Here is a 14,009-nt window from a genome sequence, read left to right on the forward strand (position 1 = left end):
AGAAAGAAAGTAATAAAGAAATTAACTAATTAATTAATTAGTGTATCATTAACGGTTATTTTTGAAGTCAGGGACAGCAAGGAATAAAGAAAAGCTTGAAAAATTAACAGCCAAAATATGGGGGGTGAAGGAAAAATTAGGTTATGTTCCCAGAAATCATCCCACAAAACTCTATCTTCAATACCTATAAAATAAAAGAATCAGTGCTAAATAGGAAAAATAATAGAGCTTCCCTAACTTAAAAGTCATGACAACCACACTCTTTTCTCACCATTTGATGAGTCTTCTTCGGTTCAAGCTTGAAGTTCATGGCTGCTGTGGAGAAGATCACTTGGCCACTGTTCTGCTGTAATTAATCCATGAATAAAAGAATGAGCTTCAGTTTTCACAGATACCAAGACAGAATTTCATAGCCATTAAATCCACAAAAATATTAAAACGTTTAGAAGTTACAGTTAGACCATTTAAGCAAAACTTTATCAGAGAACCTAAGTTTAATACCAGCTCCTTTATTACATCCTCAGCGATAAGTCTGTTATTATGAGTCAGGCCCATAGATATGTAGGAGTCAATACTATAAGATGCTAACAAAACATAGAAATCCAACCTTTTGATGACTACACCACTAGTCTTTATGCTATATTGAGTATTTTAGTGGTTTAAAAAAAAATCTAAAGGGAAGGTTTGCTATTGAAAAATCAGGACGCAAAAGAAGAAAGGCTAGTTTTATTTTTCATGTGGAAGTTTATAGGAAATCTAATAAAGTATATGCATGTCTTAAGTCAGCACATACTTCTTGCAGTCCTTACAGTCTCCTTAGACCAGACTTATTCTGGCAAATTCAAAACTCTGTTTTCATTGTACAATAGTAAATGCTGTCCACTTCAGTCCTAGGTTGACAACCTCTGTCATTGCAAGCAGACTAAAACTGCAAAAGCAATGAATTCCAAATCCTATATTTGTCAGGGTAAAATAGAGACTGAATGGCTACAGCAGAAAGCAAAACTCACATGAAGAAGGATGCCCAACTACAGTTTACTAGGTTATTAAACTGAAACTTTAAACTTTAAGGGATCTGAAATGTGGGGCCTGAAGGAGGCCTAGATGAACCTATAACAAGGATCTAGAAGGCTGGATGAGCATCAGGGGGCAAGGCAGAGCTCAAATTATAAAAATAAATAGGAAAAAAGTTCAAATTTTCACTGGTTATGTGTCCATATACAATACAAACACTGAATACCAAAACAATATGTAGGTGTGCAATTATTACAATCATGTGGGTGTACCTTAGTGCCCCCCAATTGGTCTAACTTACCTAGGAACTTTTCAGATGAAATAGAATAATGTGCAAGAGCCCAGGCAAGCCAAATGATCTCTAAAAAGTTACACAGTAATGACACAATGCCAGTTTTCATTACAACAAATTCCTCTAATCCTCACAGTTGTAAAATAAATCTTAAAAACACGTAGCAAGGTAATTTGTAAAGTAATGCATGCCTGAGCCAGAAGACAGCCTCCAGCTTTCTAACCATCCCTAGCTATGAGCTTGTGTCATTTCAGCAGACAAGTGCCTTGCTTTGGTTTACCACCTCTCAACTGGATCTAGGCAATCCAGTATATTCATGCACAACGCCTGCTGCATATAGGAACCTACAAGTACAGGAAGCTCTGGGAGATGTCATCTTAGCCCTGTAGGTTATTATAAGCCCTTCTTTACACTAATTTTCTCTAGACTTTTAATTTACAAATTTGGGGGCTCAGGATTCTCCAGGGCATAAACCCAGGATTCCTAAAAAGCGCCTTCTAGGTCTCTAGACTGGATCCAGTTGGCAACAGTTTCCCACTCCTCACATAAGAGGACCTATGCAAGAAGTGGGAAAAAAAGCTGAAAGTTCTACAGACAGAACTTTCTCGGGGCCCTTGAAAGTCTAATGAATGAAACTGCATAAGAACTAAGGGCCATCAGAAATCTAACTGCACCTTGCTTGAACAACAAAACATATTACTTCAGCCTTACCTCACTAACATAAAGACATAATGTGTATGGAAGACAGATACAATAAACTGAAAACATTCAATTGCACATGCTCCTTCCCTTGGCAACAAAAGAGCAGATAATATGACAAATGCTGGTCATGTCACTTCTTACTGTATGAGGAGATTCTCTGACAATTTAATGGCACTCACTGAGGAGAAGAACCTGTAATGCAGGACAGGCACTATGAGGAGGTGTTCAGAATGAGAACTGCATGAAGAAAGGAGTTGATTATAGAAACTGCAGCTTAACCTCGTATCTGCTTCCACAGCAGATAAGACATGCACCACTCTAATGAGTCCAATTTGTTTGGGATGGAAATTTGATCTAAAAGATAGACATTATTTTTGGTGAGGCTCAAAATCCCTTTATTTTCTTTCTGTCCTCAGCTGTGTTCCTGCTGTGGCTTTTTGGCTTGGCTAGTCACTGAGGAAACACACTGATGATCCTTTCCCAGATGCTACAGCTAAAGAATGCAATAGCCACCTCCTCTTACATGGATTTTTAAACTACAGCAATTGCCTTTCTAAATTGTTCTAATTCTCAGTTAAATATTTACCCATTCTGATCCACAAATTATTGTAATTGTGCATTATTTAAAAGATGTGGATAGAAGGTGTAAACTAAGACTACCACATTAGGTTTAAGCTTTATGCAGTCCTAAGTAATTCTGAGAATAATGATTGTGTAATGTCACTATTAGTTTTGTAAGGCTGAAACACAAGAGCATAATAATAAAGAGAACTACACAGTGTGCTTACACATAATATTCATTTCAGTCTGTGCAGAACTGGGGCCTATGTGCATTAAGAATGGAAGCTGAGAGCAAGTACTAGATATTAGGGGATGTAAAATTTTCTCTTTCATTAAAAATCTTAATGAAATCTTAGGAATGATATCTGAAAGTAGTGTCCTGTTCATATTAAAGAATACCATGCATCACAGAAACAGTGATGACATACTATTTTCTACAACTTATTTTTATATTAGGGTTGGAAAAATGGGTGGAAAATAATAACTAGAATTATTTTAGGGCAAAACTATACATAATCCAAGTACAGAGAAGTGGTATCAGCAACACCATAATTTTATATTTTCCTTTACTGTTTTCACTGCTATTTATACTGCAAAGTTTTCTTTTCACAGGCACATAACCTTAAGGAAAAAAAATTAGAAAATATGTACTATAATTCTTTTCAGTTGAAAGGCATACTTTTCAAAAATTTTGCTCAGAGTAATTTTAATAAAAGAGCAAAAAAGTGAAGATACTACAAATAATTTATATTTCTCCTTCTTAATAGAATGGCTTTACGATCTGAAGTTTTTCATCTGGCTCATTTTCATTGAGAACCTGGTTTTAAAAAAATAGGAATCAGCTTCTTTAGCAGCACCAAACTTCAATTCAGAGGAAAATATAATAACATAAACACATAGCAAATATTATACATTTATATACATTTACATGTATATAAATGTATAATATTTGCTATGTGATTACTTACATGTTGCGTCACACAACTTTTTTCCTTAAGGAGCTCCAGAATTACATATACTGAGCAGCAGTTTTCGTAGCCATGATGGTCTAGGCTTTTTGAGCCGAAAAGCTGGGTGTTTTGTACTGTAGCAGAGGTTAAAAAGAAAAAAAAAAGAAAAAAAAAAAAAAAGAAAAGAAAAAAAAAAGAGAGAACGATAGAAATTACCTCTGCCTTTCAAAACTTGCTCTGCTTATATTTTGTCAGTGCAGCTCTAGCAGTGGAATCATGAAAAGCATTAGGCCCTGAGCCTGCTAGCGCTCGTCTGCCAGCAGTCCAACCGAGTTCAAGAGGACTTGCTCACAGACGTGAAGGGAAGATTTTGAAAGTCAGTGGGAACAGAGCTCCCAGACTCCCATTATGTACTTTTGAAAATTCTTCCCCTAAGTCATGAGAACAACAGTTTGCAGGTCTGAGGCCCCTGCTTTCCTTTCCCTTTCTAAAAAGTGCATCAGATTAGTAAAAAGACCCGAAACACTGAAGGCAGAAAGCTCGAGGAGCGGCTGACAGGGATGCGCTGGGTCTCCCAGCCGAGGCAGGGTCCGCGGAGATCCCAGGGAAGGACGCCTCATGAGGCACAAGTCAAGTGCAGGCAGCGAGTGGCTCGGGCGGCACTGTAGCCTGCCTTACCCCGCGGCTTTCGGCAGCCCGCTACCCTTCATCTCGGCATCCCCATCCCTGAAACGCGGGTGGGAGCACTAACCCGGCCATCAGGTATCTTACGATCAGTCATAGCTTGGGGCGGAGGGGAGGATGCGGCGTGAAAATGAAAGTTCGCCTTCTCTCCGAGCGCTCCGCGCGCAGCCGAGGAGGGAGCGCTGCCCGAGTTGAACCTCGCTCCGTGAAGTTCCTCCGAGAGGGCTTTTTGCCTTTTTTTTTGGCCTTTTTTCTTTTTTTTTTTTTTTTTTTTTTTTTTTTTTTTTGTGTGTGGGGGTTATTTTAGTTGGTTTGGGGTTTGTTTTGTTTTGGTTTGGTTTTCTTTTTGGGTTGGTTTTTTTTTTTTTTTTTTTGCAATGACCAGTGTACTCCGCTCCGGGCCCGCTCTGCCCCGGGATGAGCCCACAGCCCCGCTCCGCCGCTCAGGGGCTGCGCGCAAGCCCGGCCGGGGGGCGCCCCGGGGCGCTGCCGCCCGGAGCCGGTGCGGCGGCAGGAGGGGGATGGGGAGCGGCGGCTGCCAGTCGGGATCGGGATCGGGCCCGCGTGCTGCGGGCAAGCGCCGAGCGCTCCGAACCCTCCTCTGGCTGTGGCGGGGTGCGCGGCCATGGGGGGGGACAAGGGGGGTCAGGCTGCAACCTGAGCGCAGCGGGAGCCGCGGGGGTCCTTGGAGGCGCGGGGGGGGCGCGGAGGGGAGGCGCTGTTCATATTTTCCTCAGGTCCTCTTGGCGCGCATCCCCCTCCCCCAGCCGGGCTTCCTTTCCCTACCTTCCCAAAATCCGCTGTCGTGCCCCCCTATCCACCCCCCTCCCTTCCACCGGCGCCTTTACCTTGACAAGTTCGCGGGGCCAGCGGAGGTCTCGCTCCCCCTCTCTCTCTCTCTCTCTCTCTCGCTCCCTCTCTCCCACACACATCTCTAACGCGCCACCTCTCCCCCGCGGGCCCGGGCTCCGGGTGACATTTCCCTCTCTCTCCCTCTCCCTCCCTCCTTCCCTCTCTACCCCCCCCACCCCCCCTTTCCCCATTAGCGGCGGTTGGATCGGGAGCGCGCGGTGAGCGGGGAGGGCGTGGAGCGCGCGCGCGGGCGGCGGGAGCGGGGGGGGGGAGGGAGGGGGAGGGGCGGCATTGACAGCGAGCGCCGTGTCCGTGCGGCGCTGCCGCCTCAGCCCCCGCGCGCCCCCCCCCCGTTCCCGGCATGCCCCGGGGCGGCGGGGCTGGCGCTAACGAATTTGAATGAAGAGCCCTCCGCTCTTTCGGCGCCATTTTCGAGTGATGCCCGATCGCATCGCTGCTACCGCCGCCGCGGGGGAGGCGCGGGGGCCGCCCGCCCTCCCGCCCCGCGAAACTCACCTCCCTTCCCCTCCGCTACCCCGCTTCCACCCTCACCGTCGCGCTTCGGAGCGGGTGCCGCCGCTGCCGCCGTCGGTACAGGCGGTAAGAGCCGGAGGGACCGGGCGCGGCTGGGGCAGAGGGAGCTGGGCGGGCGGGGGAAGCGCGTCTTTGGAAAACGGGGGCAACCTGCACCCCGCCGCCGAGAAAAGTCACCTCGGGAGCCCGGCGGGCAGCGGGCCGGGAGGCTCCGGGAGGCGGTGGCAGGTCTGGGCGGATCTGTCAGTCGCTTCCCTCAGCCTCAGCAGTCGGGAGCGGCCGTCTCCTCCGGCAGGTAGCCCCTCTTGCTCCCCGGGGCGGCACCGCGCCCAGGCGGGGATCCCGGGAATGCCGCTTACACCCGGCCCGGGGAGAGCGGCGCGGAGGCTGGCGGGGGGGGGGGGGCGGGAGCCGCGGGACAGACGGAGCTCCAGAGGGTCCCTGTGCCCCGCGCTCCCGGGACATTATAGGACAGGCTTCCCCTCACCTCCTCTCCGGTCCCTACCACCCCCCCGCCAGCGGATACCTCCCTCCCGCGTTCTCCCCCCCACCCCCCCGCCTCTCCTCTCTCCGCCGTGGAAATTTCGGGGCAGCGCCCGGGACACGGAGGCTCCTGCTTCCCGGCTCTGCAGCAGCAGCAGCCAGGATGACTTCCACACTTACATGCACATCTCCCTTTCTCGCCCGCCGCCCCCAACCCCCCCCCCCCGCCTCCTCCTTCCTCTCTCCCCATGTTTTCGTAAGCTGGATTAATGCCCCTTCGCTCTTTCTCTTCCCTTTCCCTTCTCCCCCCTCACCCCCCCCCAAAAAAAATATATATAGAGGACAACCTTCAGTTTTTTTTTCTCCGTTTGTTTCCTCTCCATGTTAGCAGATTAACTTCTCCGTTTAAGCGCTTTCTCCACCTCCCACTCAATCGCTTAATTTCCCGTGTCGCGATACGGAGCCGCCTTTTGCAGGAGCCCGGGTGACGGTAGTGCTGCCACATGCTGTCACATTTATCATCTCTGCCCCTTTGGGTATTAACGAATGACCAAAGTGCTCTTCATCCCCTATTGCACAGAGCTATTTTTTCCCCTCGTAGCGTTAAAACGCGAGTTTCCTTCCTGGACTGGAGGGGGGGAAACATAATCCGAGACCATTTGAATCGTGCCAGCTATTTGTAGGTGTTTTTCCTCTCCTCCCACACACCCCAAAACCAAGTAAATACCCTCCCCATAGATAGCCCAGCCTAATACTGTGATCAGAGCTGGCCATTCACCTCCTCTTCTCCGCCTACAAAATTCTCTGTCTCTGTCACCCGGGTCGCTATTTGTCATTGGCTTAGCTATTTTTTGGTGGTTGTTTCTATGTCATTTCTCGGTGGCCAGCAGCTCTCGGTCTCTCGTAGCTGTAGGAACGCGATCGTGCTTATTGTGATAGGCGCCGAGATCTCTCGCAGCCTGTGCGCTGGGCGATTCCCCCTCCGCGCACACACACACATACACACATAATATGTGACACGGTGCCTTTTTCTCCACGAAGCCGTTTAACCCCCTCGGGGCCGGCTCTGGCGTGGGCGCTCGCGTTTCGGAGTTGCGCACACAGGCTCACAAGGCATCTTTTTGTGGCGGGAGCGCCGGCGGGGACAGCACCGTGCGGCGGGGCCGGGAGGGAGCTCGGGCGCTGCCAGGCCAGCGGGCTCTTTCCCAGCCACAATTTCTAAGCCTTACTTTTTTATTCGTCTTCCTACTTCCCTCTTTACTTTCGGCCGCCCGACTTTTTTTTTTTTTTTTTTTTTTTTTTACTTTCATTATTTTAATTTTCTTTCTGGAGGCAGGAAGGCGTATGGCGTATATTTTCCTCGATGCCGTGCGAGCGGCGGGCGCCCGGGGCTGCCGTCGAGCTGGCGGGCGGGCAGGATGCGCAGCGAATGCAGGCAGCATCGGGCCCCCCGTTAAGGCGCCCGTTCAGCGGAGGCTGGACCGGCTGCTGCCTCCCCGGTTGCCCGCAGGGACGCGGGGCTGGGAGGTTGGACCGGGTCACAGCCTTTCCCCGTTCCTCTTCCTCCCCCCACGCTGCCCCCCCGCTCCCCCCCCCCACCCCCCGCGCATCCCTCCGCGGCGTTCAAAGCCAGAAGCGGCTGCCTTGCGCTTAAGCACCCCGGGCACCGAAAATAACGAGTTAACCGAGGGACGTAGGAGGGACGTAGGGAAGAGTTGGGGTGCAGAAGTGCTGTACAAAAGATTTCTGTGTACATGGCTGAGAGCGTGTAGTCTTAAAGTGAAATGCAAAACTTAGCGTTTCCAGCATGGCAACTGGATTGTGATTCAAGGTATTTTCTGTGTAATGCAGAAATCCAACAGCTCAAGGAGATTTTTCTGTCTCAGATCCCTAGTTTCCCTGGATTCTTTTAATCCAGTACATAAATTACACTTTTTCAGTTTTTTTTTTTTTTTGCTGGGAATAGCTACTTAGTTTGTCTCCACAATTCATACCTTTGTGCCCTGATAGAAAATTCCACTTAATCCTTGAAATTGAGGTACAAGTAAGATCCTATTGAGATTTAGCACTCATTTCTTTAGCTCTGCAACATTACTTACAGAGTGTTTTCAGAAATGTTTTTTGACAGTCAGTATGGGAATGTGCACGAAGCTGTTTCACTGTAGCTGTGTATACTTTGAAATATCAGAATTTGAAGAGATTTACACTACTCCACTGTGGAAGTGCACTCACAAATACTGACTTTCACTTTCAATGAAATAACTGTCCTGACTCATAGCTAATTTACAAAAAAACCCCTATAATTTAGTATTGTACAGGTGCGTGTGCATTTTTCCCCACTAGTCATGTTCAATAGCATGCAATTTATACCTGTTTTTCATTTTAATTAAAATCTGTGCTTAGCACGTTTTACTACATGAAACAACTGTTCTTTTAAGCTTTCTTATTTCTCAGCTGCACTGTTCTCATATTTTACAATTACATAAAGGTGGGTGGGGCTAAAATGAAAGCAGTAAGCAATCTAATATGAATATATAGCGTATTTTAAGTAACTTTTCCTTTCTTATATTTGATGTACTCCTTATTTTGAGATATTTAGGGGGGAAAAATCATGTAGCTTAAATAGACCCTTGTAGAGCTGCTTGCATTTTTTACCTCAGTTAAAATGTAAAACATTAACTGGGATTACTTGGTCCTGGAAAAGTTGCGTTTGGAGGAAATATCAATTGAACTTGAATATCTAAATATATATATTTATATTTTATCAATAAGTGAAAGCTAAAATTCTATGCTTGATTAAACCTCGCTTAGGTATAACATGTAGCATAGTGTGTGGGGAGTTTTTTTGACATTTTTTTGAAATTTTTTTTCCTTTGTTTCTTTTGAGTCTAATCCTTTATCCTGATTCTTAGGAAAAACATCCAAATAAGCTTCATTTTGTTTGGGGTTTTTTTTTTTTTTTTCCTCCTCTAAAGTTTTACTCTAAGTTTCGAAGAGGTACCCTGTCATTTTATAGATATAAATCTACTGAAGCTGAAAGTAACTCTTGAGAATTTTTAATTTTCAGAAATAACAGTAATTTGAAAGTATGACTGTGTATCTGCGTGACCTTTTAATGTGTTAGGCTAATACTTCATAGAAAGCTTATTGTAGTAACATTTTAAAGGCTGACCTCATATGCAATACCAAGGTATCATGAGGTTCTTTTTCTGTTTAGTTCATTGTTTGGGAGTTTTTTATCCTTAGCTTCTGGAATTCTGAACCTATTACTATTCCATCCAAAATGTAATGTCATGGAAAGAAAAATAAATTGGAGTCTTTAATTCCTTAATTATTTTTATGACTAGTAAGTCAAATTCTGCAGCGAATTACAACTGGATCTGCATACAAACTACCTGACTGTATACCCTGCCTGTGAACACTGTGTGAAGATGCACATCTCACCCATCTTGAGTGTCAGAAGCCATCCTAACAGGTGTATCACTGCTTTTCTGATACACTTTTACACATGTAAAAGCAGATGAGCTTTCTTTACAGGAAAAGTAACCACAGATCAGTTAGTGGTCCTCTTGTAGGACCTTACTGGATTTTGTTGTTTGCTCTGGGGAGCAATTAACTCCTGAATATGTAAGGAAGAACCAAGAAGCTTATCACTGTATTCTACAAATATGCTGCAGGTATTCTGCTTTGTAGATGCAGTCATCCACCCACACCCAAAGGCCCATTGCAAGTTATTTGAGCAATTCATGTTCATTACAAACTGTCAAGGTTAAAGCGCATCTTGGACTAGTTTTGACTGTCTGGGAAGGAAATAGAGAATGAAATTGTAGGCTTTTGTGTAGAAACAAAAACACTTTTCTCAGGAAGTTTTTAAAACTAAAAATAACTTCATGTACACCAGTAAGTGTTTGCCCCAGGTTTTTTTTTCCACCTATTTATTATTATAAGTTCTAAACATTAATATCTAACACTGGAACCTGACTCAAAAATTTGTGTTTTCTATTATCAGTAATACTTGAAAAATTTTGTTTGAACAGGCTCCCCAAATTGTTTTTGAACTTAGTCCTCTGTGACTCTTCTCACAGCCATCTATCTTTTTAATGGAACTAGTAATGTATTTAAAGATAGGGAAAAAAAGTTGATATGCTTCTCAAAGAGAAAGGGGACATCAGGCAGAGTAGAGAGGTGTAGCAACAGATTTCCAATAACCTCTTTTAGTCAGTGAAAATGTTGCTTTGTAGGCTTTTTTTGTGCATTATTGGCAGGAGTTATGTCAAACTTTTAGGTACTGGTGTATTAATACATAAGTTGGATTTCAAAAGGAATCTCTTTATTGAAAAATGTCTTCATTGTGGATACTGGACAATTTCAGAAATATTCAGCATAAGCTAGGTATAAAAATTTCTACCCATAAGGATATAAGGCAATGTCTGTACTGATTTTTTTAACCCTTTCCTTAGTGTAAGTTTTTAAAACACTTATTCTAATAACAAAACTTTGGGATACAGTTGATATTACCACAATTGAGAAATAGTTCTGATTTTAGCTGTAAATGCTGTGTGAGAACTTTAGAAGATTTGGGTGAGTGTTAAAGGAGGGAGCACAACTTGAGCTCTAGTCCAGCTAACACTTAAAGTTGGTCAATTTTTTATTCTAATATTTGCATGTAATAATATTTTTAGTGTATCATTAAAAATAAAAAAAATCTTTTTACAGAGAATACTAAATTTTTAAACTTTATCTAATTCTTAAGACTTTTCCAGAGCTCGATAATGAACAGTTGCTAGTTTGTAAGAATGACATCACACACACACATTTATTACCATATGCACACAACAGTAGCAAATGTAAATTATGTACATTTAGCTTTTATTTTATTAAAGGTTTCCCAAGATGTCTTCTAAAACTGAAGGCGATATTGTTATATGGCTTAAAACTGAAAGATAGGAGTGACTTTCAGTGATCGTTATTAATGTCTAAAGGAAACCACTGTTAGAAATAGGACCCCCCCACCCCGTGACTATTTAGTTTGTTTTCAGACACTCTAGTGAGTGAATCTGCAGTAAATAGAATATTAATAAACTTTTTAGCATTGAATCTTGTTACAACTAATTATTTTATTAAGCATAAACTGAAATTCTCTTGAAGATTTGGTCTGAGAAAAAGATAATTACACATCGTATAGGGCTTAGCCATGTATTTTCATTTAAAATAGCTTTATGTAAGTCCAGTTTCAATATAATCTTCAAGCATGTTAAATCTCAGTGTAAGCACAGAGGGGGACCACAACTTTGGTGTGTTTGTTTTAAAAACAAAAACTTTTTTTAAAAAAGGTGAAATACCTGATGTGTGGAATACATGAAAATACAAATTCCTTTTTCTTATTAAAGCAGGGTGATGATTATAAGTCCATAGCTGTGAGGGGGGCTTGTAGTATTTTTTTGAATACTCTCAAAGAATAAAGAACAAATTTATAGAAGTATTTATGAGCAGGTGAGCTGATTTAGGCATCAGCTATTCATTTATTAAGCATAGGATGTGTCTTGTTATGGTGTCTACAATGAAAAGTTCAAATAAAGTCAAAATAGATTTAAGATTTTTGTCTCTGCGAATGCAGTATTTCCTCCAGTAGCTATTTGGCTATATTTACTGTATCTATACTTTGTTCTTACCTGATCAGAACTGCTGCTTTTATTTTCCTTTTTTTTTTTTTTTTTTTTAACTCCTAAAATTTTATTTCATCTCTCAGAATGTTATATGACAGTAGTTTTTCCATTATATGCTTTAAAGTAGCTAATATTTGTAGGCTGAATTTTAATAAAGGCAATACTGGTACTGCCTTGAAGAGCAAAAAAAAAAAAAAATTCAAATTCCTTAAAGTGAAACACTAGAATTTAAATACTTAACAGTCAATAGCATATCTTAGGAAATATGACAGCAGTAATCACACATCCATTAAGTAGTTTACTTACTAAAAAAACTTACCTGTTTGCTTGTTTGAGGGTGGAGAGAGGGATTGGTACTGGGTAGGAAGGGAGAACAGCACCCCTTAGTCCTTTTTTTCTTTTCTTTTTTTTTCCTCTTTTTTTCTTCTTTTTTTTTCTTCCTCCTTCCTTTTACTTTCATCTTAAAATGCTGTGGGTAGAATGAAAGCAGAAACATGCTAATCTGATTTGTTTCAGGAGGCTTCTGATAATAAAAAGGCATATCACAGGTGTTCCTAATCAAGTCAGTTTGGTTTTTAAAAAAAAGTATTTTTAAAATTAGGATTTCCTGTAACATAGACAATGCGAGGGTCAAGCTGATGACCTACATCTATGTTTGGGGATCAACCATGAAACTGTGGGTGTTGGAAATATGTTATAATACATGACATTTTTATTGCAGGTTTTGACCTTTCAATAGAGAGCTGATTTTGGAGAACGGCTTACTCCTGTGATTGAAAAACTCTCTGGAAGGTTGATGGAGCATGAGCATGGTATATATTATATTAGCATTTCTCTTATTACATATGTTCTTTATTTTAAAAAATGTACACAGTAGTATAACTTATTCAGAGTATTCAAAATAGGCCAGTTCTAATGGGATTGTTCAAAAATTTATTATTTGTTAAAATAATTCTTCTTTACACTCCTCCTGTAAAATTATAAAACACTAAGTAAAAGTATTAACACAGGCAGTGCTCAGACGGAAATGAAGTGGCCAAAAATATGTATAAAAAGCTGAGTTTGCAACAGCCTTGATCCATTTGAGCTATATAAATTCTCCATATAGTATTGTTCTCATATTCCTGTCTTGGGAATTACTCCAACTGAAATGTTGCTAATCCAAGAACAAAGTATGGATGATATAAAAAAAAATATTTTTCAAGAACTTTTTTTTTGTTGTTGGGAGGGTGTGTTAAAGACAGAATAGAATGGAGAGCTAGCTGAGTGTATTTCCATATAGTGTGTAAAATTTGGTTTTAAAAGCATTAATAAACTAGCTACCTGACAAGCAAAGAAGCAGAAAACAGAAAAAAAAGAACAGGCTTTCAGATCCTTCCATCTGTATGGAGGCTCTGAAATATTCAGAAATTTTATTTATTTTATTTTTTGGTAAACAGATATTATATAGCAAAACACTGAACAATTTAGAGGAATTAATGTGGACTGTGCTACACTCATATTGCAAGTCCTGCTTTGCACTAAAAGCACTCATTTGGCTGAAACTGAGAAATCCATTCAGAGTAATCATAACCTATCTACTCATATACGAATAGTCTTAACTAACCATTTACACAGACAATTGAAATAAAAATAGCAACTGGTCTTGGATTGAGTAAATTTGTTTAAATACAAAATGGAATAGTAAAATCTGTAAGACTTTATCTTCAGCAGAACATAATTGCAGTACAACATATTTTATGAACATGTTGTGACTTTAGCAATTCCAACTTTCAGGTGGAATTCAGTTTTTATTCTTAATCAAATCTGTCTGTCTTCAAGAAGACTTTTTCTTTGTAGGAAGTAATTGTACCTTAAAATCAGAGGAATTTTAAAAACCCAGAATTTCAGTTTATCCCAGTAACTCCTAATTTCTACCAAGCAAATCCAGTGAGGTGTAGATTTCATATTTCCTCATTGTTGTAAGTAGTGGCTGGTAGGACTGAAGAATTACTGGAATTTACCAGAAGTACACCTCCTGTTACAGAAGTATTTGAGGCAGATGGGTTCTGAATATATTTTTCATACAATACTATGATTTTAGGGTAGCTAAGGCCTCCTACAGAAAATTCTTAGTTGAGTAAGAAAATTTTGAATACAGAAAGCATAGGAAGTAAACCTTAACTTTTATATAGCTTGAAGTTTGTGATCAGTGAGTAGGTAATTCTTTCAGTTTTAATTCTTTCTTTATGTGATTAAACATACAGTGAAGTACTTCTATTAATGCTATAA

General features: G+C 41.9%; 2 long non-coding RNA genes across 12 annotated transcripts in view; one reads left to right on the forward strand and one right to left on the reverse strand.

Annotated features, from left to right (window-relative positions):
- The window catches only part of LOC103827393 (uncharacterized), a 48,593-nt gene extending 43,368 nt beyond the window's left edge, over nucleotides 1-5,225 (reverse strand). For all 7 annotated transcript variants that reach the window (XR_007777888.1, XR_007777885.1, XR_007777889.1 and 4 more), the window contains exons 1-3: nucleotides 5,052-5,225; nucleotides 3,538-3,653; nucleotides 272-346 (exon numbers count right to left, since the gene is read on the reverse strand). This is a non-coding gene — a long non-coding RNA (uncharacterized LOC103827393). The remainder of the gene's footprint in view (nucleotides 1-271; nucleotides 347-3,537; nucleotides 3,654-5,051) is intronic.
- Nucleotides 1-14,009, forward strand: part of LOC103827394 (uncharacterized) — a 95,470-nt gene that overhangs the window by 44,606 nt on the left and 36,855 nt on the right. For all 5 annotated transcript variants that reach the window (XR_007777893.1, XR_007777891.1, XR_001989637.3 and 2 more), the window contains exon 3: nucleotides 12,460-12,550. This is a non-coding gene — a long non-coding RNA (uncharacterized LOC103827394). The remainder of the gene's footprint in view (nucleotides 1-12,459; nucleotides 12,551-14,009) is intronic.

The sequence above is a fragment of the Serinus canaria genome, chromosome 1 (genome assembly GCF_022539315.1).
Source record: "Serinus canaria isolate serCan28SL12 chromosome 1, serCan2020, whole genome shotgun sequence".
NCBI classification, from domain to species: domain Eukaryota; kingdom Metazoa; phylum Chordata; class Aves; order Passeriformes; family Fringillidae; genus Serinus; species Serinus canaria.